Source organism: Lissotriton vulgaris, chromosome 4_1, assembly GCF_964263255.1.
Source record: "Lissotriton vulgaris chromosome 4_1, aLisVul1.2, whole genome shotgun sequence".
Taxonomy (NCBI): Eukaryota; Metazoa; Chordata; class Amphibia; order Caudata; family Salamandridae; genus Lissotriton; species Lissotriton vulgaris.
Genome location: NC_141691.1, coordinates 1,042,778,327 through 1,042,802,887, shown reverse-complemented (window position 1 = coordinate 1,042,802,887; position 24,561 = coordinate 1,042,778,327). Strand labels below are relative to the sequence as shown.

Sequence of the window (24,561 nt, the reverse complement as noted above, 5' to 3'; positions counted from 1 at the left end):
CACCAACCTAGGGATCTACGGTGGGTGGTATTGGAAAGACTGGGTGGTGATCCATTTAATATGGAGAATAGACTATTCATGAAAGAGGCCCGCTGGATTTTTCAGGAAGGAACGGACCGCAATGGTCTGAATGATGTTATAGAATGGAATAGAATATCTTGCTCATGAAATTCTACATTATTCAGGTTATTCTGCCTAAGGGTCAGTGAGTCATCTATTCAATAGATAAGAATTAACACCTTAAGCCGGTTATTGTTCGAGCTATTTTTGATTGCCTACTGATACTCATGGGCACATCATGTACCAGTGTCTGGGTCAAGTTAGGCCCTTCATGTAAGAGGAGGGATACAGAGGCATTAAAGCTAGTACTCAATAAACCCAGGGTGGTCTTATTGGGTAGCCTATATAATGGGTCCATGAGGATATATAGTAAAGGTGAATATGCAGGATGTTCCTCAAAACGCATTGTTGCAGAGCCGATAGGTAGGACTGCTTCTAGATACAAATGTGTGTAAGGCGCAACCACTCAAGGGGCACCAATTTTGTAAACAAACAGATCGGTAGCGGCCATATTAAAATCAGGGCAGATATGATTATAAACCAACAAAAGTAGGTATTAAAATTTTTCTCCTGCCAAGCATAAACAAAATAGTAAATATAGAATACATAACGATGGTGAATATATAACACATAGGCAAGGAGGCTCTCCTAGAGTATGTCAAGAACATATGGTTAAAGACCATGAATCGAGCAAAACTGTAATATGGCCGCGTTGTTTATCGCCGGTATCACGTGTCTTGATCAGGTGCAGGGTGCGCAAACCAGGCAATGGGAGTGAGCAAAAACGCCGAAGTAGTGAGGCAAGCCGGTAACTGCATATAAACGGGATGGTGGACAAAGCAGCCACACAGGGGGTGAGCGGAGGCCAGCTACCTGCACAAGTATCGGTAAGAGGGAGCTATTGGTGTGATGCAGCCACACGGGCGTAAAGAGGCCTTTTTAAGAAAGCTTTAAGATATAACTAACGGGTCCGGCAAAGCACTGTAAACAGTTTACAAAGCCAGGTATACGTATGTAGACGGGGTCCCGGTCACAAACGAACAGCGGGTGAACAACATGAGGTTGGATTGGTTATATGTGATGGGAATGAGTGAGTGAGCTGCACGCTTAACGATGTTTGAATACTATTTCTCTTTCTGACTACAGCACTGACCGAGGGCAGTTGTCCGGTACCTATAACAAGGCTACAGGCACCGTACTGGGTGATTCTTCTACAGGGGCGCTGGTACATAAGCATATAGCTGCTAACTGGTAAATAGATCCTCGATTTAACGAGTGCTTTTTTATTGAATAGAAATAGTGTGGTTTCTCCAGAGGCCACAACCAAGAGATTAGTGTAACGTGGGCCATGTGTGTGAGTGGTACTGTTTTATGTACAACTACAGGTACAATAAATAAAGAATTGAAGTGCAGAGAACGTGAAGACCCAAAACCCTGACGAAATTGTGGACAAATCTCACGGCAATGAAACATGTTGGTTTGGTTTTAATAGAGCGGGCACACAGCACTGAATAAAAGTAATTCAGCTAGTGGACCTCTGCTCTTTTTAAACGGTGGTGGTGTCACACTTTGAGATCAGAGTGGTCGCACCTCATTGGGTTACTTACACAGAGCACATTTTGGGGTTATGTTGTCTCCACTGTTTGTTATCCCTTTCTTTGTTATAGTTGGCAGTTGCTGATGATGATAACGTGAGGACACAGACGAACACCAGTCTGTTTATTCCTCCGCGGGTGTTGCTCCCGTGAGGCACTGCCAACTCCCCCTCCCCCTTTTTTTTAAAATGTATTTCTTTAGAAGGTGTGGTGAGGGTGTGTAGTTGTCTTCAGTACCACACACAGTTTTAGAAACTATTTTTAGAGTTGAGCTCATGACCTCAAGGGCATAACTAAGCAGTAGGGCAAGATTTACTCACGGTTTATTCACACCTTAAGAAAGGGGTCTGTTAAGATTTAAGGGAAACAATTGTTTCTACATAATATAAGGACAGGTCTTGTGTTGTTAATGGCTTAATTCAGAGACAACGTGCATAGTATTTATGCAGCAGACAAACAATAATAAAGTGTAAACACAAGAAAAATCCCAAACCAATTTAGTAAAATTGAGTACATTCTAATGAATAAAATGATAACATAATGGCAAAAATCCATCTAGAAGAACCAGAGATATTCCATTTTAAAGCTTCAGGTAAAATAGTATCTAAAAGTCACTTGCGGTCATCTGGTCACGCTAGCCCAGAGAATGTTATGAGTTCAAGCAGACTACGAATATGGACTGGCACCAGGTTAGGTCCTCTGAAAAGTTATTCACAACAGAGTATCCGAGGGTCAGTAGTGAGACAGGCTAGTTGTAAAAGACAGAACAGGTGTAGCGCTCCCACTGGCCATATGACTACGGGGCAAATGCTATAAAATATGCCAGATCAAGATCAGTATCTGGTCTCTGGCTCCCATCAGTCACCACTCGGAACCGCCCTTCATCATTTGGGGCCCCGAGGACCAACACTGTACCAGATCTTGGTATATTAACAGAAAGAAGTGATCTTCCTGTTAGTCTGTAAGTGTTGGTGTTATGGTTGAAACCATATGTGTTGGTGAAGTAACTGATAGGGTTGGAGAGAAGTCTAATGTGCAGTGCAAGAAAAAACCAGAAAAAGAATGAGGGTGAATAAAATTGGTTTAAGGAGCAGAAATTAATTTAATGAGGTATAACTCCTAGCACCAATATTAAAAAATAGCTCAGACAGGGTGAATTTATAACCTGTCTAGTGGTGTGACGTGGTCGACATGTTTCAGCAAACACGGCTATTAGCCTTGCTTTCTTCAGGACCTATTAATTACAGCTACTGCAAACAAAGAAACCCAACGTGATAAATAAATAAAAGGTAAAATGTAGTGTAGGAACGACACAGAAAAGTCACCTGAACCTCCAGGTTGTGTCTGTTCCAGACCTCTTCATACACTCAGCGGTGGGCTGAAATAGAAAGCATGGCGTGAGCTAATCCCCCCATACCTGTCTTCAACAAACCTGTCTAATATACCTCGTGCAATTTATCCACATAGGTGTAGTCCATAACTTGGACTCTGAACAGGCACACTGACCAAGTTTTAGTAAAAACGTGAAAATTGAAGCATTTCAAGTCTCACAGGGTACCCCTTACCTGATTAGTAAGAAGTATACACCTCACCTCGCCTGGCTGCGGCTCAGGACTGGTGAAGCACCGCTCTAAAAAAGGGGTGAATAAATTCAAAAATCATTCACCGTGTCGTGCCTGGAATTGATCAATGTGAGCACTAGTCATAGCTCAATGTTAGCAAGTAATGTGTAGTGGTAGAGATGTCATAACCGTTTTTACATGGAATGTATCCAATGTTGCATATTATCTGTAGTTGCAAGACCCAATTACCAAGTGTGCTATGCCAGGTAGTAGGGTTGGAATGACAGCTTGAACACAGAGTGTATTAAATGTTATCCTAGGTATTAAGACTCAATTGCCAAATGCGCTCGTGTCAGAACGTGGGACCCTCAGAAGTCCATACTTCTACGAGCAACACTGCGTGCCCCGTGGACAAAATGACTGTAGAAGCGTGGGAAAACGAGGACCCAAAGAACCCGTTAGTAATGGCATGCCTTTTTACAAAACTGCGTGCTGAGGCTCTAAAAATGCACGCTGTTGCCCAGAAAGCGATCCGCGCACTCACCTGTCCGTCGGTACTTCCTAGCGGCATCTGTGCCGTCTGGGGAGGTACCGGCGGTGTGTTTACAAAGTGATTATATAGCGCGTGCCCTCATTGGTCTATTGCGCTCACGTGACGCGCCAAACAGAGCGTCACGCGTCCGTGATGAAACGGAGCACCTGATAGGGGCAGCGTCCCGGCTAGGTAACCAATAGCGACCTAGGTTCGCTATTGGTTACCTAGCCGGGACGCTGCCCCTATCAGGTGCTCCGTTTCATCACGGACGCGTGACGCTCTGTTTGGCGCGTCACGTGAGCACAATGGACCAATGAGGGCACGCGCTATATAATCACTTTGTAAACACACTGCCGGTACCTCCCCAGACGGCACAGATGCCGCTAGGAAGTACCGACGGACAGGTGAGTGCGCGGAACGCTTCCTGGGCAACAGCGTGCATTTTTAGAGCCTCAGCACGCAGTTTTGTAAAAAGGCATGCCATTACTAACGGGTTCTTTGGGTCCTCGTTTTCCCACGCCTCTACAGTCATTTTGTCCACGGGGCACGCAGTGTTGCTCGTAGAAGTATGGACTTCTGAGGGTCCCACGTTCTGACACGAGCGCATTTGGCAATTGAGTCTTAATACCTAGGATAACATTTAATACACTCTGTGTTCAAGCTGTCATTCCAACCCTACTACCTGGCATAGCACACTTGGTAATTGGGTCTTGCAACTACAGATAATATGCAACATTGGATACATTCCATGTAAAAACGGTTATGACATCTCTACCACTACACATTACTTGCTAACATTGAGCTATGACTAGTGCTCACATTGATCAATTCCAGGCACGACACGGTGAATGATTTTTGAATTTATTCACCCCTTTTTTAGAGCGGTGCTTCACCAGTCCTGAGCCGCAGCCAGGCGAGGTGAGGTGTATACTTCTTACTAATCAGGTAAGGGGTACCCTGTGAGACTTGAAATGCTTCAATTTTCACGTTTTTACTAAAACTTGGTCAGTGTGCCTGTTCAGAGTCCAAGCTATGGACTACACCTATGTGGATAAATTGCACGAGGTATATTAGACAGGTTTGTTGAAGACAGGTATGGGGGGATTAGCTCACGCCATGCTTTCTATTTCAGCCCACCGCTGAGTGTATGAAGAGGTCTGGAACAGACACAACCTGGAGGTTCAGGTGACTTTTCTGTGTCGTTCCTACACTACATTTTACCTTTTATTTATTTATCACGTTGGGTTTCTTTGTTTGCAGTAGCTGTAATTAATAGGTCCTGAAGAAAGCAAGGCTAATAGCCGTGTTTGCTGAAACATGTCGACCACGTCACACCACTAGACAGGTTATAAATTCACCCTGTCTGAGCTATTTTTTAATATTGGTGCTAGGAGTTATACCTCATTAAATTAATTTCTGCTCCTTAAACCAATTTTATTCACCCTCATTCTTTTTCTGGTTTTTTCTTGCACTGCACATTAGACTTCTCTCCAACCCTATCAGTTACTTCACCAACACATATGGTTTCAACCATAACACCAACACTTACAGACTAACAGGAAGATCACTTCTTTCTGTTAATATACCAAGATCTGGTACAGTGTTGGTCCTCGGGGCCCCAAATGATGAAGGGCGGTTCCGAGTGGTGACTGATGGGAGCCAGAGACCAGATACTGATCTTGATCTGGCATATTTTATAGCATTTGCCCCGTAGTCATATGGCCAGTGGGAGCGCTACACCTGTTCTGTCTTTTACAACTAGCCTGTCTCACTACTGACCCTCGGATACTCTGTTGTGAATACTGTTAGTTGGGCTTGTATTCGGAGCTGGTCATTAAACTGCCCATGGGTCCCCTTTACTGTATGTGTTTTGGACCTCTGAAAAGTTATCCTCTGAAGTCCGGAATGGAGACTTTTGTTCAGGTTGGAGGAGGCCACGAGGAGCAGCTTTTTGGCGCTAAGAGTAGGTTGAACATCGTGGATGGTGGTTGCCATCTTACAAAGATCAGTCTTTGCGCTGGTGATCATCATGGGCTGTTGTGTCATTCACTAGAATGTACGTTGACGAATAAAGGCTTGAATATGCAATCATTATAAAAATATCTGCTAATTGTTTGGTGAGACATGACTTATGAACTTTGAAAACATTTAACACCTCTGCAAAATGTGAAAATATTACACATTACCCATAATACATAATATATATATATATATATATATATATATATATATATATATATATATATATATATATATATATATATATATATATATATATATATATATATATATATGCGGCACTTACAAGAATAAGCTGTTTTCTTCACATTGGAGTTAAGAATGGAAGAATGGACACAGGTTCAACTTAGAATATTTTGATTTTGGTTGTTTTTTACAAATAAATTGTGCATAAAACAATGGATAATGGCGAAGACCAGTGGATTTATGTGATTCTGTGGCTGCAGTGCATATTCACATAATTTGCCACATAATTTGCCTAATTTGCAGACTTTGCAAATTTCACAAACATGTTGATTCTAGTTAAAATAGATTGACATAATAATGCTAGAGAATGTGTGAAATAATTTGCATCTTTGCTGCATAATTTAGACAAATTTAACTCCATAATTTAGTATTCCATGCCATATAATCTTATTAGCTCCTGACAATTGTAAAGCTCTGCAGAGTTATTTGGAGGATGTTTCACTATGATGAATAAAGCCATATTTCATACGGAACTTGGATGTATTTTCCTCATTTCACTGTTCCCTGTAAACTACAAGTTTTATACCACTGCATTTTGTGTAATGAAAGAATTTCACTTCTTAACCGGTGCCACTGGCAGTTCAAATATTTATTTATTTATTTAATTTATTTATACCATTTATAAAGCGTGCTGCTACCGAGCGGTGTCCTGGCGCTGAAATGATAGCTCCCCTAAGTATCCGGCCCCTTCTAATGACTGAAAAGCCAAGTTTTGATTTCTTTTCGGAAGGCCAAAAGGTTTGAACTTTGTTTCAGAGCTAGGGGCAGGGAATTCCACACAGTGGCCGCCCCTTTGACGAAGCTTCTGCCCCCCCATCGTGCCTTCCTGATCCTGCTTATCTTGATCAGCCCTTTGTTTGCAGATCTCAGTTGTCTGCCTGGCATATACAGTTGGAAGTGCTGCTGGAGAAAAGATGGACCCAGTCCATGTACTGCTTTATAAACGATTCATAGTGATTTAAACATTATGTGTTTGCGTACCGGGAGCCAGTGTAGTTTCCTAAGTTCCTGTGTGACTGGCGCAAATTTAGGAAGGCCTACAAAAATTAGTACCACGAATCTTGTAAACCTTTTAAACATTGCCATGTAAGTCATGCCTAACTCTATGTCAGCAGGCAGGCAAAGTTCAATCCTTGGGCTGCAGCGGTTCTGGGAGATCCTTATTTACAATCCAACAACTGCCACACAACTGCTGTACTCTTTCTGACGGGTGCCTTCGGCGTGCATATAGCTTACACGCTTAAACATCATCACCAAATTTCCTCCACCAGGAAAAATGGAGCACTCTTACGGGTATGGCAATGCATTTATACAGCTCCTTGGTTCCTTTTCTTTAAATGAACATTTCTTTTACTAGCATGATGTGTTTCGGTGAACAGCCTTTTACAAATGCTTCCAGTGAAAGTCCTTCCTGTGCCGGTGGCTATGTAGTTTGCAATGCTCCTCCTATAATAAAGACAAAAGAGGACTATGATTTAGTTGTAGTTCTTTCAATTTAAAGCACCGCCATCTTCAAATGTTTTTATTGCCATTAAGTTATATTCATCTCAGTGCTCGTATTTCATTTTGAGTAACTTTTCATGATATTGTTTCTGATGATGGCATTTTTCACTTTACGCTGTGACTAAGGGGTAACTACATGGTACATTGCCATGTTCGTCAGCAGCATATCTCCCATACAGGATTGCAATGCCTGCAGGTGTTGATCATAGTGACTTCCTCCTTGCCATGTAAGTCATGCCTAACTCTGTGTCAGCAGGCAAAGTTTAATCCTTTGGCTGCGGCGGTTCTGGCAGATCCTTATTCACAATCCTTCAATCAATCAATCACATAATTTGTATAGCGCACTACATACCCGGTAGGGTTTCAAGGCACTTGGGGGATGTGCTGTTACTGGTCAAAGAGCCAGGTCTTGAGTTGTCTCCTGAAGGTCAGCAGGTCTTCGGTTTGTCGCAGGTCGAGGGGGAGGGTGTTCCAGGTCTTGGCGGCGCGATCGGAGAAGGACCTGCTTCCGGAAGTGGTTCTCCGGATGCATAGGACCGCGGCCAGGGCGTGGCCAGCGGAGCGGAGATTCCTGTTGGGTATGTAGAAGGAGAGTCGACTGTTGAGATAGGCTGGGCCGGTTTTGTGGAGTGCTTTGTGTGCGTGGATCAGGAGCTTGAAGGAGATTCTTTTGTCGATGGGGAGCCAGTGGAGGTTCCTCAGGTGGGGTGCGATGTGGTCGCGGCACGGGACGTCGGGGATCAGGCGTGCGGAGGCATTCTGGATTCTCTGTAGTCTGCTGATGAGCTTGGACGGGGCTTCGGCGTGGAGGGTGTTTCCGTAGTCGAGTCTGCTGCTCACTATGGCCTGGGTTACTGTTTTCCTTGTGTTGGTCGGAATCTACCTGTAGATTTTGCGGAGCATGCTGAGGGTGTTGAAACAGGTGGAGGAGACTGCGTTGACTTGTTTGGTCAGGGAGAGTTTTGAGTCGAGGATGATTCCCAGGTTGCGTGCGTGGTCGATGGGGGCGGGGGGGGACCCCAGTGACGTGGGTCACCAGGAGTCGTCCCATGGGGAGGGGTTGGATCCGAGGATGAGGATTCCTGTCTTGTTTATTGAGGGGACTGACTCCCCAACGTTCACTAATAGATGATAAACCCTTCAGGAAACTTCGGCCACGCCTCTGGTGGAAAAGTACCGGGCCAAGCCGGGCACGAACAAAGGAGGCACAGAGAGATGAACTAACACCTGACAGATGGATGGGCTATCGGCAGCCCACGGCCGCTGTGCCGAGTCTCAGCATCTCCCAACATGGGAGCAGAGCTACATGTATACAATGGAATGCAAAAGCAAAATAATTGTCTTGTTAGCACGTAAAGTTGCAGCCTTGAACAGAAAAATATAACAAAATACATTGTTCTGCTGAGACAGGCGATTCTGATTCTAAGGCCTAACATGGGCATAGTAGAGGCAGTCTGATAAGGGTTACGAAATACAAAATGAAGTCAAACTGGCTAATGAAAACTTGCATGTTACCGGGATAACTCAGTAAGCTACATAACGTAAACATAATAACATGTTTTTTAGTCTCAATGTAACCTTGTGAGTGCAATACCTAATGTAACATTGTGAGTGCAATATGGGAAAGGAGAATTTTGAATTCAACAGACCCTCCTTTTAGCATGTGTGGCTAAATGCTTTATTGCTATCCTGTAGGGTCTTTACAATTCTAGTGGGAGGAGACAGTACACAATCAACTATTGGTCAGAGCAACTTGAAAGCAAAGGCGAGCATTTCAGTAATCAAACAGACCTTCATCAATGAGCATAATTGACTGAATGTCCTGCAACATCACTTTGGAGACTTTATTATCATGACTGTAAATTCTAGAAGTTGGTGTAGGTTTAGTCATGCAGTAAGTGCAGCATACCAGGAGGCAGTGAATACACAAGCAACAAGTAAAGATAATACCTGCAATACCTATCAAGACAAGTAGAATCTTCTAACCCCAGGATGCTAATAGTCCCCAGAGTCATCCTGTGAGGGACCAAGAGCCATTGTCCTCATGCATTACTGAAGCAAGTTTGTGCAATTTCTGTATAGTCGAATAGACAATCGGGGCACTATCTAGTATGTATACACAGCAGCTGCCCCCTATGACACGACAAGCTCCACCCCTATCAGCTAGGATAACATCTAAAACCATTCTATTTTGAAGCAAGACAAGTATCATACCCTGGAGCTCAACTGTAATATTAGTCAATATACCTGAAGTAGTTTTAATGACTCCCACGACTACTCTGGCAAAAGATAGAATGTTACAGCTATTGAACATGGGACTCCCATTATGTCAGTAAACTCCTACAGGGAGGTATCCGTCTGATCAATGTCATCAGGATCAATAACTCTCTTAGCTCGGAAAACTGGGACTTCCCTACGCTGCAAACAATGAGTCCTGTGATGGTCAGAAGGAGATAGATAGACTGGAGGAAGGAGGTAGGAAAGGTAACATCCCCCAGACCATCCCTCAGGTAACCACACATAACCGCAATCACCACATATAAAATAAACATTAGGTGTTGGGATCAATGCTGTGCTTTTAGGCATTCTCAATATGGAGGTGGTGTTGCATCTGATATTTCTCACCTCTATAGTCCCCATTCCCCGAACACAAAAGGAAGCTGGTACATCTTCAACGCTCAGAGGTATAGGCTTGTCCTCCATGACATTACAGTATTGGAAAGATTGGTAGTATTTGGATACATTAAACTGCAAAAATCTATATCTGTGTATCCCTGTCCTGTTGACATTTCTACCTCTATTGATCGCTGCAAGGCAGGAAGTCAAGAATACTAAATCAAATCGCCCATTGCCAGAGGAAGTAGCATATGGGGATCTAGGTTGAGGATATACTTTCATTGACACGGAGTTGGAACTGGGTTCCTTTGGTCCAAGGAGTCAGGCTGGGGGAATGTGCGGACTAAGCTAAGAAGGACAAACCAACCCTCACAGCCATTAATGTAGGAAAGAGGCACAGGGATCAGTCTCTCACTTTTATGTGTAACTGGAGGCAACAACCCACATACCAAACATTTCATTGTATTATGAACAGCATGTGTTTGATGCAGCGTCTGAATAAAAACATTATCTTTATTAGACTTCCGATGTTCTACTTTATGAGGTGCCAATGTGCCAATAATATGTTCGGGGTGTTGGGGTAGTACTTATCCATGCATGCACAGAATATTTCTCTTCTAGGAAGAAAGTATTCCAAACACCAACATTAGAGAAAGAAAAATTATTGCCACAAATATTACTTTAGTCTTGGTGGACCAGGAGGACCAAACATGGCCATGGGGAGTGAGGCGTGGAGCCGCAAAAGGCTGCTCCTCATCAGGGATAGGGCGACCAATGAGGTACATTGTTAATGAAAAAGTACCAGGGGCAATTGGAGCCACTCTACAACCAGCCAGAGGGGTAGTCACAGGCAGGCTCCTATTGTTTATCAAACGTTGTCTCTCCCACGGTGGAGCTGCACATTTGCAACCCAATTGAAAACAATTGCGGCCCTAACTAAAACACTTCTTCTTTCTCAGGATAGGGTAACCTTCCTACGGGGCAAATACCAACAACAAACCTGTCCAGTTTCTCAGGAGGTGCATCAGTATTGTTTACTCTTATCTAAAAAGGCACCAGAGGCTCAGCACCTGCACCCTAAACTCAAGTCCTTCTCTAACTCCTGCATTGCCCTTCTGGCGCACTGTCCTTCTGTTGGAGCCGCAGATTGTACCTTTTGTGCCCAGGCACTTCTTCATCAAAAAACAAAGGTAGGGGCTCACATTCAGTTGGGGATTGAGACTCAGGTGCTTGTGCTCCAGGGTCTGGGGTATCCGGGGTGGCCCTTATCTCAGGCGTAATCGCCTTGAATAAGGCCTTGTCTCTCCCCTTGTCGGTCTGCGCCCCTCTCAGCCGGGCATCGGAGAAGGGAACGAAGTGGGGGACCAGCTCCACTTCCTGGTCAGCGATCCTGCCCTTCACCCACGAATCGTATGGAAGCAGAAGAGTAACCATGTTTATGTGCGAGGTATCCACCTAGTGCTTCCGGCCATCCACTTTTACAGCTGTCTGAGTGGCCAGGAGCACGTGGGTAGGGCCTCTCCACCTCAGCTCCAAACAGGATTTGTGTTGGAACTGTCGGATGAGCTCAAAATTTCCAGGCTGGATCTGATGTTTGGGACCCTCTGGCAATGGTTGTAGGGCGGCAGATTTCTGTTGGTGGACAGAAAGCAAATCTTTAGACAAGGCATACAAATAGTCAATCAATAGAGGATATTCTATCTCAGAAACACGCTTGGGTCTGGGGACACCCCATACATTAGCAGGGCGCTCAAAGATTACCATGTAGGGTGACAATCCGGTCCTAGAATGCGCAGTCATCCTGGCATGCATTAACACTAGGGGCAACGCCATTACAATCCTGTATTTTCATGCATCTTTCCTAGTTTCAGTTTGAGAATACTGTTATACTTCTCTACAAGGTCTGGTGACTGAGGATGATAGGATGAATAACATTTTTGCATAATTTGCAGGCCCTTGCACACCAGATCAATAACTTTGGCATTGAAGTGGCTCCCATTGTCACTCCAGATCACACGTGGCAATCCATAGCATCGGAAGTATTCCTTTAACAGTGCCTTTGCTGTTGCTATAGCCATATTCTCCTTAGTTGGGTAGGCCTCAACCCACTTACTGAAAGTACAAACTACCACTAGTACATACTTCAAGTTATTTACTCCATCTGGAGAACTTCGAAAGAGAAGGAAGGTGGTGCAAAACTACCAGCAGGTATAGGGGTGCCTGTTCCAGGATTGTGCTTCAGCCAAAGGATACAGTGTCTCACCAAGTGTGCTGCAACGTTAGGTATGTTCTCATTCTGCCACACTGGGTCTAACAGCTTACAAGTTCCTTTAGCACTAATATGTGGCGGGCCATGGGCCATGGTGACTACAGGAAAGACATAGGCATCCGGCAACAACCACCTTTGTTTGCTTGACAAATCAGTCCAACACCTGTCCTCATCCAAGCGTCCTCTTCCACATTGCAAATTCATTCACAGTCGCCTCTCTTTGTATTTTTCTTATGCTTTCCACAGTGTTCTCAAACATCCCATTGTGTGGAACCCATCTAGCAGGACCTGCCACAAACATTTTACTCATCTTTGACCTAGCTCTCTCCTTAGCTGTCTGGTCTGCAATCTGAGTATTAGGGGGCCGTGCTGTATTTTCTGTCCATGAGATGTCAGGAACCCCCTCTCTGCCTAGAGATGCTCAAAATGATGTGCTACCCCGAAAGCGTACTGGCTGTCAGTGTAGACATTAACAGCCAAGCCTTCACTCAATACACAGGCTGTCAGGATTGGTCAAGGAAAGAAAGAAAGAAGAAGAGAAATAAATGTGTCATCAGCTACTTCATTCCTGAGATTAGAAAGTTACTGTTTAAAGACTTGCAATATATATATATACTATTTAATAGGAAAGAAGCAAAATCCCACACATGATAAGGTAATATGCTGACTTAGATAAATATACATATATATTAGACAAGGGATCATTAGAGAGTACAGAACTGTGGTAAATTGTGGTTATTATTGCAGGTGCAGATTAATCACAGAGTTGAGAACAACCAGTGAAGACCCCAGTGTGGCAGTCCCTCTTTCTCTCCCATTCCCCTTTCCCCCCTGTTTCTAACATCAGAGAAATTCTGGTTTAGAGGCATTGGGGAGTTGGGAAATACGCAGCAAGATCTGCATCAGCCATTCGGTTCCTGTGGAGTATTTTTGGAACAGGTACAGATTCTGACAGATTGAAGTGCCAATTGTCAATTTCTACCCAAAAAGAATGGCTGAAGGTTTTGATGTCAAGACGTTGGTATCTATATTAGAAGGGTTACAAAAGCAGTTAAGTGAAACCAGGGAGGAAGTGAGAAAATCAAACCAAGAGGCTAGTTATTTAAGGCAAAGAATAGATGAACTCACTATTAGTCCTAGTCCAAATTTTAGTGGGCAGAAACCCTCCTCTTTTTCACCAACTCCGTCGACGTCTGAGTTGACCACTCAAGTCATCCATGCCATGTCCCCAAACATTCCCTTAGGTCCTCCAGAAAGATTTCAGGGAGACCCACAAAAGGTTCAGGTTTTCTTCACACAGTGTTTGTTGCATTTGTTGTGCAAGCCCATTATTTTTAAAGAAGGTCAATCTAAAGTGGCGTTCATGCTGTCTTACTTGAGTGGAGATACAGTTGCCTGTTTCATGCCTCTAGTTACTACCAATGACCCTGTTTTGTACAACTTTGAAAGAATTTAAGACTGAGTTTCTACGAATTTTTGATCACAGAACCATCTCACAGACCACGGACAATGAGTTGTTGTCTGAAACAAGGGAGACGCGAGTTAGTGGCTTATTTGGCTCAGTTTAACAAACTCATTATAGAAACAAATTGGCCAGAGCCAAAATGAGCTGCCATTTTTTACAGAGGCCTTCAAGATGAGTTGGAGGATGGGCTCGCTCAGATTCCAAAGAGACCAACTGATGGGTCAGAATTAATTGATCTTGTGCTAAAGATTGATCAGCGTCAGTCCGAAAGAAGACGTGAACGACGGAAGGAAACTTGGCCGATTCCCCCCAGATTTAACAGGAGTAGATCTGAAGCATCAAAGTCTAGTGAAGTTGGAACTTCTGAGGAATCCATGCAAATTGGCACTGTGCGTGGGCCTTTGAGTAAAGAAGAACATGAAAAAAGACGACAAGGAAAGTTGTGTATGTATTGTGGGGGTTCAGGTCATTTCATCTGAGAATGTCCAAAGAAACTAGAAAATTCATCATGGGTAAAAGACAGGCCCCACCAGTAGACAGAGTTGCTCTGGTGGGAGCTGTTAAAGAGACAACTCTAAGTGTCCAGCAGTTAGTGAATACTCTTCAGTCATCAGCTCCACATCTAATCATTTCCAGTCAGATTTCATTTCAAGAGAAGAAGGTGGAAAAGATTTCCGTAATCATTGATTCTGGAGTGACTAGGAACTTTTGTGATATTCAATTTGCTAAGTCTTGGGAATCACTTTTGTCAAGAAAGAGAAACCTGAACCTGTGATCGCTGTGGACAAAACCAATCTCTTTTTGCGTCCAATTATTTATGATATGGAGGAAATCACACTGTTTGGTCCAGAGAAGCATTAAAGTCGAATAACTTTTAATCTTATTGACGCCCCTCAACTTTAGTTGATTCTGGGATTGCCTTGGCTCACTGAGCACAATCCGAAAATTGATTGGGCAAAGCGAACAATCGAAATTAATTCTGAATATTGTGTAGAACATTGTTTTCATCCTGACAAAATTGATTCTCGACTATCCCCATCTGTTTGTTTGGCAGAACAGGCGCAAATGATTTGTACGGTGGAAGTTCAGAATATTCCAGAAGAGTATCAAGATCTTGGAAGCAGTGTTCAATGAGAAAGAAGCCTTAAAACTACCACCCCACCGAGAGTATGACTTCAGGATAGAATTGGAAGCGGGAGCTTCGCAACCTTGTAGCTGTATTTATGCGTTATCAGAAGCCAAAAACAAGCATTTAAGGGAGTATCTAGATCAATTTCTTGCCAATAGCTTCATTCGTCCGTCTCAGTCACCAGTTTCCTCTCCTCTTTTCTTCATCCCAAAGAAGGACGGGAGTCTGAGAACATTCATAGATTACCGTGCATTGAACTTGGTCATGAAGAAGAATAGATATCCTTTACCCTTGATTTCGGAGCTGTTGGATCAAGTTTAGGAGGCTCAGGTCTATACCAAACTGGACTTGCGTGGGGCATACTATTTGGTTCGCATGGATGAAGGAGACGAGTAGAAGACAGCGTTCAGAACTCGATTCGGGTTATTTAAGTACCAAGTCATGCCGTTTGGTCTTTGCAATGCACCGTCTGCCTTTCAGTATTTTGTCAACGATATCCTACGAGAGTTTCTGGATCGCTTTGCCTTAGTGTATATTGATGACATTCTCATTTTTTCTAAGAATATGTAGGAACATGTACGGCATATCTGGGCCATTTTAAATTGTCTACTTGAAAGCCAGCTATTTGTGAAATTGGAGAAGTATGTTTTCCATTCTACACAGGTGGAATTTATATGTTTTCATTCTATCTCCTGAAGGGGTCTCCATGGATGACTTTAAGGTTAGAGCTATAAAGGATTGGCCAGCTCCTCGAACAGTCAAGGAAATACAAAGTTTGCAGGGATTTGCTAATTTCTATCGACGATTCATTCCAAACTTCTCAGAAAACGTCACCCCATCACTCGGTTGCTAAAGAAGAATGAGAAATTTGTGTGGAGTGATGATTCAGAAATGGCTTTCCAATTATTGAAAGAAGCTTTTACTTCTGCACCAGTTTTGCAACATCCAAATTTGATGGAACCGTTTTTTGTTGAAGCAGATGCATCAAATCTAGCAATCGGAGGAATTTTATCTCAACGGCATAAAGACATGGGTCAACTCTATCCAGTGGCTTATCGATCTCGAAAACTGTCAGTTGCTGAGATTAATTACTCCATTGCCGACAAGGAGTTGTTGGCCATCAAGGATGCCTTTCAGGAGTCGAGGCATTACCTCTTCGGCCAAAACATGAAGTCACAGTTTTTACTGATCATCGTAATTTGCAATTTTTTAAATCAGCCAGAACTCTTACTCCTCAACAACTCAGTTGGTCTATCTTTTTGGCAGATTATAATTTTGTCTTGACCAACTAACTAGGTGTCGTCAATGGAAAGGCGGATGCTTTATCCCGCTTAAATGTTGGCCATTGCAAGGAAGAGGTGAAGGAAGGTTATATTATCCCAGAAGAGAAAATTGTGAGCACAACAGTTTATGATAAACTAGAAGAGAAGATCAAGGAAAATCTCCCTCAGGGTGAGTTAGAATCTTGGAAGACTGAGGTACCAGAATAGGAAATAAAGGATGGTAAACCTTTCTTTCAAGGAAAACCTTTTGTGCTTAATGATGACCTTAGGAAAGAAGTAATTAAAGTGTTTCATTATCACCCTTTGGCAGGGCATAAGGGTTTTAAAAAGGCTCTGGAACTTTTGAAAATATCATTTTGTTGGCCTGACATGGAATCTCAGGTGAGGCAGCATGCCGCAAATTGTGAGCAGTGTGTGAAAGGAAAGGTAGATCGGCAAATCCCACAGGGACTTCTCATGCCTTGCCTGTCGCTCCATATCCCTGGCATACAGTTTCAATAGATTTCATTGTTGACCTACTGTCCAGTCAGGGTTACACTGTGATATGGGTAGTTGTGGATCATTTTTCCAAAATGAGTCATTTCATTCCTTTAAAGTCCTTACCAAGTGCTTCCTTATTGGCAATGTTATTCATTCAGAACATAGTGAAACTACATGGGATTCCAAAGGTGGTGATTTCTGATCGAGGTTCGCAGATTGCATCTTGATTCTGGAAATCCTTTTTGAAAGGCCTTGGAATTGATTTGCGTTTGTCCACCAGTTTCCATCCATAGACTGATGGGCAGACTGAGAGGGTTAATCAAGATCTTGAGCAATATTTATGCCTTTATATAATAGATCAAGAGGGTGAGTGGCCAGATTTCCTTGGTACAGCAGAGTTTACATACAATAATTCCGTTCATTCCTCTACAGGTTATTCACCATTCTATCTAAATTCAGGTAGACATCCAAACATGCTGCTAGGAAATGTTGAGGTGGATGTTCCAGTAGCAGGAGAAGTAATACAGAAATTGCAAAAAGAATATCAAAAGGCTCCAGAGAATTTAGTTAAGGCCAAGATTTCTCAAAAGAGGCAGGCAGATAAGAAACGAAAAGACAGTCCAGTTTTTAAGCCAGGGGATCAAGGACTTCCACAAGACCCATCCACAGAAGCCTAGAGAGGGAGTTTTAGTGGGGGGTACTGTCAGGATAGGTCAAGGTGCAAATAGACATAAGCGTCCTGATTGTACCTTTAAGGTTAAGCAGGGTTATTCATGGTTGTACTCTCCAGTAAGTTGGAACCAGTTAGTGACAGGTTCCTTTGCTGCTTATTAAGATGCGCTGATGTTCAGCATTTCACGCTACATAACATGGCGGCGCATTCAACTCAGTTAGCACTCTAGCCCTGTGCTGACGTTTGACAGTTTGATTTTTCTGCGCGCTCACCTGTTCCTCGGCGCACTTCAACCAAAGTATTCCGCTGGTAAGACTCGTGAATTTCTGTCTGCGCCACAGAATGTTTCCTGCCCGGCTGGTATTCCTGAAAAGACATTGAAGCCTGATTATTCTTCATTTCCAGAAGTTTCTCGATGAGGCTTCAATCACATGTGCAGTCCGCAAGTGTTTTGGCAGTATATGTAATTACCTGGATGCGCGAGTTCTTGTCTCGCTCTCAGCTGCATATTTCCAGTGAGGTATTTTTAGTTTGTGTTCCGGAGAAAGGTCAAAGCTCCTTGAACTTCGTCAGCCAGAGTATCCTTTGCAGTGTTCACAGCGTCTCAATTCTTCTCAGCAGATTTGGCACATATTAGTTATTTTCTGCTAGTGTTTATCTACTGAGACAGACTATTCATTGGCACCTATTTTTTTTCTGTGGGTCTTGGACTTGAAATTTGTACGTAGCATTTTGAGTATTGGGACATGTAGTATGGCGCTTTCCCTATACATAAATCTCAGTTCTTTCAGAGACTTTTAAAGACCCTAAATAGTTTCAAAGAAAAATAAATATTCTTTATTTTGTAAAAACTCAGTAGAAGCCTTCTTCGCATACATTGTTATTTTGGTCCTATTTTTGTAAGCAAGCATATATATATAAATAAATGTGTCATCAGCTACTTCATTCCTGAGATTAGAAAGTTACTGTTTAAAGACTTAAATCCCACACATGTTAAGATAATATCCTGACATAGATATATATATATATATATATATATATATATATATATATATATTCACTGAAAAAACCATAGGTTTCACACCAGTTATAGTTAGGAATTAGCATTTAAAAAACCTATTAAATTCACTGAAAAAACCATAGGTTTCACACCAGTTATAGTTAGCTGGAAATTTTACTGATATAAAACCATTGAAATTCCCACGTTATAGTTAGTCGGACTCACTATAACTTGCGCGTGCAATGCACTGCTGATGACATCACATATTACATCACTCATGACATGGTCAGTGACATCACTCATGACACCATCCTTGTGACATAGTGACAGACCTCCTTTCACTATAATGTAACCCTTGAGACACATATTCAAAAATAGAAACTGAAATTTTTTAAAAAATGGAGATACCTATATCAGTTACAACAAGCAATTCAGTAATTCCACTATCTATATACACATCCACTCATTCACCAATAGTTCTATATAGTCACTCATACATATACTCACTCATCATATGAAGTGATACACCTATACATCCTGTTACACACCGACATTCATCCAAAAGTTACTCACACACATATTCACACGTGCAAATAAACTATTGGACATCCATTTATTTGAATATAGAGTTATACACACACTTCCACCTTACTTCTATTTAAAATTACACATATTTATTCTCTTAAACAATCACTTATAGAAACACATACTTATTTAAACAGGAACTCTTACAATCTCTTACTCTCACATATACTCACTTATATACATCAATATTCATATATACTAGATTAAAACATATGTAGTTACTGATAAAGACACTAGTGAGACAGTCATTCACTCACTAACAAACACATATAGACACTCATCCACCCATACAGTCCTGTACATATGTTGTCTTCAAAACACATACAAACAAAGAGTCAGTCACTCATGCATCTATGTGCTAAGTAATACCCCCACCAAACCATATAGACACTCATACTGATACTAATAAAAATATCTAATAACCCATATACATACACATGAGTGGATGTGTATTAGATGGTGATATTACTGAATTGGTTGTTGTAACTGGTATGGGTATATCCACTTTTTTGAAAATATTAGTTTCTATTTTTGAATATGTGTTTCATGGGTTACATTACACTGAAAGGAGGTCTGTCACTGTGTCACAAGGATGGTGTCATCAGTGATGTCATGAGTGATGTCACTGACCATGTCATGAGTGATGTAATATGTGATGTCATCAGCAGTGCATTGCACGCGCAAGTTATAGTGAGTCCGACTAACTATAACGTGGGAATTTCAATGGTTTTATATCAGTAAAATTTCCAGCTAACTATAACTGGTGTGAAACCTATGGTTTTTTCAGTGAATTTAATAGGTTTTTTAAATGCTAATTCCTAACTATAACTGGTGTGAAACCTATGGTTTTTTCAGTGAATTTCATAGGTTTTTTAAATGCTAATTCCTAACTATAACTGGTGTGAAACCTATGGTTTTTTCAGTGAATTTCATAGGTTTTTTAAATGCTAATTCCTTTGTATATCGAGTTTCTAACCTTTTTTTTTTTTACAATTTGCTGTTTTTTTTTAAGTATTCATTTTTTCTTATAATTTTTTTCTTTTGCGCTCTGGGTGCGCGCTCCGGGAAGCTTTCAGCTAAGCTCTCCTGTAAGCTTCTCCGAGAGCTCATCTGAAAGCGCACCCAGAGCGCAACTGTCGTTCGTGAAAAAAAAATATGAATGAAAAGTTAATAATAATGCAAAACATTTCGTACCATACAAATAAAATTAGTTTTTTTTAATATGGAAAATGATTATGCATTTCTATAAAAGATTGATGACGTCACTTCGGCGCGCAACGTAAGTGCCCTCGGAAGCGCATACGTGCGCGGCGCATAAACGCACGGAAAAGCGCCTACGATCGCGCCACGTTTGCGCCCCGGAAGCGCCTACGATCGCGCTGCGTAAACGCACCCGGAAGTGCTCCGGAGCGCGCAGCGTAAACGCGTCGGGTCATGTGACCCTCAAATAACACTTTTCATTGGTTGCTAACAGTTTTTTTTTACAATGAATGAAATCCCCACCCATTTCCTTCACTTCTTCTTTCACTTTTGTGACTGAAAGACCTGCCTTTTTTGCTGCTCCATATTCCTGGATTCATCATGGCTGCCAGACCATCCAGCAGTGAAGATGACTTCATTGATGAAGAGCCTCCTACCCCAAAGGTGAAGGAACATTTCATTTGGAAATTTTTTAAGTTTCCAGAAGGCCAGAAGAAGGTGAATGCACCAAAAGTAGAGTGCAGGATCTGCAAACAGGTCCTGTCACGGGGTAACCCCCAAAAAAAATACTCTTTTGGGAACTTTACGATGATCCGACATGTGGAGAGGAGGCACCCCCAGAATTTTGCCCGGGAAAGTGTCAGGGCTCTGGCACAGGAGGTTCCCAGAGATGGGGCCTCTACATCAACAGGAGGAGCAACTTCTTCTGGAAGAGAACAATCTCAGGGGCAGGTAGCAAACATTCAACCTGCATTCAACCATGGGGTCGTCAAATGCAGATACTGCAATCAACTCCTCACCTATGGGGAGCAAAGTGTCCTGCTCATGGTTCGGGCATTGGAGAACCATCACTGCCCTTCCCACCCCTAATTTTTTTCTTTTCTTTTTGCTCCTGTTGAGCAGTTTCTATTCCCTGTTTTTGTTCCTCTTCAGTTAAAAGAAGAAAACCAAAAGTTCTTTTCAGAACTACCTCCAATTCTCATCAAAGAGCTATAATCTTAAAAAATGAAGAGTAAGTGAAATATAGTGCATTGATAATTGAAAGGAGAATGAGTAAGAAAGAACAGAAAGGTATGAGAGGTGAAAGGAAGTGAAATAGGAGGAATGAAAGAAGGTGAGTGTTAGAAAAGAAAGTTATGACACAGTGAATAAACTGGAGTATTTCTGACATATCTGTAAACACAAAAGTAACGCATTGCAGGAGTGCGTCACAAAAGTGACGCAACTCCAGTAATGTGTCCTTTCACATGGAAAAAGCACCATGTGAAAGGTTTGCTGTGAAGCAGGCGCAAGATTTTGGCGCAACTGCATCCTAAAAGTGACGCACTGCGTCATTATTACCAAGCTTTTTGCAAGGAACACCCCCTCTGCATGCATTATACCTGACACTATTTTTTAAAAAGTGACGCATCTAGGTACATGGGTCACTTTTTAAAACTCTGCGCCATATTGTATCTGCATCAGGTATATTGTATGCAGAGGGGCAATCCCGCGCAAAAAGCTTGGTAATAACAACGTACTGAAATCTATGAGATTTCCCTGCGTCACTTTTAGGATGCTATTGCGTCAAAATTTTGCGCCGGCCTCGCATCACTTTTATGTTTACACATATGTCAGAAATACTGACGTATCTGTAGCTCCTTGCAACATGATTCGTCATACATTAAATATGACACATCTGGAATGTCATAAGGACTGTGGACAGAAAAGTGACGCATCACACCAGCAGTGTAATAAAATGTGCCTCGTTGCACTATATTTAAAGGATGCAACAGCATCCTAAAAGTGACGCAGTGAAATCTCAAACATTTCACTGCGTCGCTATTACAAAGCTTTTAGTGGGAGAACACCCCCTCTGCATGCATTATACCTCACGCAGATATAATGTGGCGCTTGATTTTAAAAAGTGACCCATCTACCTAGATACCTCACTTTTTAAATATAACGCAACGCGGCACATTTTTTTACACTACTGGTGCAATGCGTCACTTTTCTGTGCGCACTCCTTATGACATTCCAAGTAACGCATTGCTGGAGTGCGTCACAAAAGTGACGCAACTCCAGTAATGTGTCCTTTCAAATGGGGAAAGCAGCATATGAAAGGTCTTGCCTCAGTCTAACACCTGCTGTAAAGCAGGCACAAGATTTTGACGCAACAGCATCCTAAAACTGACGCAGTGAAATCTGAAAGATTTCACTGCGTCGCTATTACAAAGCTTTTTGCGGGAGAACACCCCCTCTGCATGCATTATACCTGACGCTATTTTTAAAAAGTGACGCATCTAGGTACATGGGTCACTTTTTAAAACTCTGCGCCATATTGTATCTGCAACATGATTCGTCATACATTAAATATGACACATCTGGAATGTCATAAGGAGTGCGCACAGAAAAGTGACGCATAACACCAGCAGTGTAATAAAATGTACCTCGTTGCACTATATTTAAAAAGTGACGCATCTAGATAGATGCGTCACTTTTTAAATATTGCATAACAATGCGCATTTTTTTACACCGCTGGTGCGTCACAAAAATTGACGCACAGGAAGCGCAAAACTAACAGCGCAAGGCCTTCATAAATATAATCCTGGATTTTCCCCGTGCTTCGCCGGTGCGCGTACCATGCGCTTCCCCCGCGCAAAACGAAAAAAAAATTTTAATGCCCTGCAGGACCCTATTTTAGTCCCTACATCAAACCTAGGGGGTCAGAGGGGGTCTACTCTTCCCCCTTATGGTCATTTGCCCCTTTTTTTTTCAAACCCCTTGTGTCTCGATTTTACCGAGACACAAGATGGCGGCCGCTCCGGACTGTTTAGAATGTTTACAGACAACTGAGAGCCAATCAGCTTCCTGCGCGCAAGTCGCGTGCCGCGCCTGGAGCGCACTCGGGTGCGCGCACGGGAGAGCGCCTATAGATATATATATTTTTTTGAACCTAAATTACTCAAAATCCACTGGAGCACATATCTTGAGACATAGCAAAGGCACATCGGGCTACCAGTCCCTACAATTTTGCCAAGTTTGGTGGAAATCCATTCAGCCGTTCGGGCTAAAAGTGAAATCGACCGCCCTATGGAAATTAACATGGGGAAAACGCGTTTTGGGACCCCCCTTTTATCTCGGCCCCCGCTTGACGAATCCCCCCCAAACTTTCAGGGAAGGACCGGACCGCCATGAGACCATTTTCCTGAAAATTTCAGGCAGATTCGTCAACCGGCGCCAAAGTTATTCAAAATAGAATGTTGAGATTTAACATTGAAAATTATCCTAACTATAACTACCTACTGGCGACCGCCAGTAGGTAATATATATATATATATATATATATATATATATATATATATATATATATATATCACAAAGTTGAGAACAACCAGTGAAGATACCAGTGTGGCAGTCTCTCTTTCTCTCCCATTCCCCTTTACCTCCTATTTCTAACATCAGAGAAATTCTGGTTTAGAGCCTTTGGGGAGTTGGGAAATATGCCGCGAGATCTTCATCAGCCATTCGGTTCCTGTGGAGTATTTGTGGAACAGTTACAGATTCTGACACGGGCCCTTAGGAGAGCAACCAATTCAGCAGCTTGGGCCGACTGATATGGGATACGAGATGTCTCAACTACAGCATGTAATGTGGTGATTGCATAGGCTGCAGTAGTAGTGCCATCCGGCAGTTTGAAACAAGAGCCATCGACATTGATAGTTCCCCTTGGGGGTCAGATAAGGGAACATCAGTCAGGTCTACCCATCCCTTCGTCTGTTTTTATGTCCAAAACAAACAATCATGAACATCCTTGTCCTTTTTACACGAAGGGAGGGTTTGTAATGTGGCTGGATTCAGGGTAGCGCATCTTTTTATGGTAATGTGCAGAGCAAAAAGAGTCAGTTCATATCCAGTAAGAAATGCACTGGTGAGGTGCTGTGTATTTGTCTTGTTCAATAGTGTGTCCATAAAGTGAGGTATCATCACTGTGAGGTCAGTATAAAGGACGAGCCCTGCGATTGTCTGATAGATACCGCTGCCACCGCATCAGCTTTCATACAGCTCAAGTGTACTCTGGCGACATTATCCAAAATGGCCGAAAAGTAGGTGCAGGGTCTTTGCTTACCACCGAAAACCTCTGTTACCATCGGCCTCCTGTACGTCAAGCACAAAAGGTTATGGTAGTCAGGGGTACCAAGCACAGGAGCAGAGCAAAGTGCAGTCTTCAATTGTTCAAAAGCTTGCTGGCATGCAGGTGTCCAAGGCAAAGGCTCGTGCATATCTTTGGTAGTGAGGTAAAGAAGGGTTTTGTTAGTAAGGAGAACTTTTGTATTCAATGCCGACAATACGAAGTTATCC

General features: G+C 42.5%; 1 protein-coding gene across 1 annotated transcript in view; it reads left to right on the top strand.

Annotated features, from left to right (window-relative positions):
- The window catches only part of ADCY2 (adenylate cyclase 2), a 3,890,318-nt gene that overhangs the window by 433,220 nt on the left and 3,432,537 nt on the right, over positions 1 to 24,561 (top strand). The gene's annotated exons all lie outside the window — the stretch shown is intronic.